General features: G+C 34.1%; 1 protein-coding gene across 1 annotated transcript in view; it reads left to right on the top strand.

Annotated features, from left to right (window-relative positions):
• Positions 1-1,587: 1,587 nt before the first annotated feature.
• Positions 1,588-1,808, top strand: part of LOC132729059 (calpain-5-like) — a 10,218-nt gene continuing 9,997 nt past the window's right edge. Inside the window, exon 1 of the mRNA XM_060714797.1 lies at positions 1,588-1,686. The gene's annotated coding sequence lies outside the window, so the exon portion shown is untranslated. The remainder of the gene's footprint in view (positions 1,687-1,808) is intronic.

Genomic DNA, 1,808 nt, shown 5'->3' with positions numbered 1-1,808 from the left:
CATATTTTGTCCGTAAAATACTTTATTTTCTTATCGAAGAGATTATATTGCTCTTATATTGATTACAAGAGAAAGCATTTAATAGTATATACCGAACTGCACTCTCAAGGAAATTCTTAGAACATAATATCGATCGGATGAGACTTTAAATCGAGTTCCGTGTATGAGTGCTTAAACACTTGGAACGTTAAACAACCATAACAATCTTTTGGAATTGGGGTATCTTTCTGTATCTTGCACTATCCTTCAAAAATATAAAATTACTTAATACTCTTCTGGAGGACCCGCCCATATGGGCAACCCTTGGCGAGTAAAAATAAACTCAAATACACACACAAGTGTAAGTACAATACTGAATTTATTAAACGAGATGAATTAAGTTATATTGTGCAAGCCTCAAACGAGTTCAATAAATTCAGTATTGAACTTGCACGAATATAAAATTCTATTTATCACATATCCAAAACTAAAAAGTGTTTAAAAGTTGGAAAATATAGTGTAACGCTCACATTAGCGCGTCTTTACACTATGTGTTTATAACGAAAATGATGTCAAGTCAATATTTATGTGCAATATCGTTTTTACATAGTTGCAAAATCGGCACGGGTATATGATAAAATATATATATTTATAAACGTCACGATTAGCCAATGAAAAGCAACGTTTCAAACGTGCACTTCTTTGGAACGTGCGACCATGGCAGGCGCGTAAAAATAATTGGCTCTGTAATATATACGTGCGTAAAAATAACAAAGCATTACGATACCTATTTCTTTAACTATAAACAAACAAAAAAGGTCGAAACGCGGAATAACCGAATTAGGTACACGTATACTTTATTCATGACAAGCGGCAGTTTTCGGGCTCTATTAAATCATTCGGGTTTTAAATGCCTTATCGTGCTTCTGCCTATGTTAATGCTCGAAAAAGTTAATCTCGGTTTCGGGGATATCAAGATGAAAATTTGAAGCTGGTCTGCCGACAGTTTAGAGCCTGGTCAGATTGTACGTTACTTATATCACTTTTGATTAAAAAAAAAACCAAAAACATAAGGGTGATATGAACTTTCATCAATTAGATTAAAGTCATGCTGAATTTTACTCAGATTCAGTAATCGTCCGATTGGCTGAACTCGTAGAGCTTTGGATTTTGAATCGGGCGACCCGGGTTCGATTCCCGGACAGTGCAGGTCATTTGTTTGTGATTGATCATGAAATCTTTTCTACGATCATTTGCACTGCACCTCTGCTCTAGAATGTAAGAAGTTATCAGTTCCTTGATTGACAATGAAGATAAACTAGCAAACTATATGATAACCTGCTCGAGAACGATGTGGTAGCTGGCCTGTGCTCTGGTGAACTCTAAGTGGTTTTGCTGTCGTGATACGAAGGGAAAACTACCAACACCAGCACCACCAGTCAGACTGGAATTAAACCCATGATTTTTAAGCGTTTGTTCTCTTTTGTATTCAACTTGAACAAAACCAGTTAATATGTTCTTTAAGCAAGCTAGTACATGTATTAATATAGATTTTTGAAAATTCAATACCGTTTAATTTACTTCCTTTCTAGGTAAGACTTAAAGTGAAAAAGATCATATTGGATTATGCAAAAAGGCAATTATCTGAAGGAACTATAAAAGCTATCAAAGCCATTTCCTGATTTACGTATCGAAAAAAAAAAGAACGTAAGTTAATTTATTTATCCTTTTTTTTCAGAATTGCATGCTACATTTTCAACAAAATAATGAATTATTTAAAGGTCCACAAATCGAGAATGAATAATGGACTTTAACAAGATTAATAATTG

The sequence above is a fragment of the Ruditapes philippinarum genome, unplaced genomic scaffold (genome assembly GCF_026571515.1).
Source record: "Ruditapes philippinarum isolate M1 unplaced genomic scaffold, ASM2657151v2 ctg1638_1_1_1_1, whole genome shotgun sequence".
Taxonomy (NCBI): domain Eukaryota; kingdom Metazoa; phylum Mollusca; class Bivalvia; order Venerida; family Veneridae; genus Ruditapes; species Ruditapes philippinarum.
The sequence above is the reverse complement of the archived record's forward strand: the minus strand, read 5'-3'. Positions and strand labels throughout refer to the sequence as shown.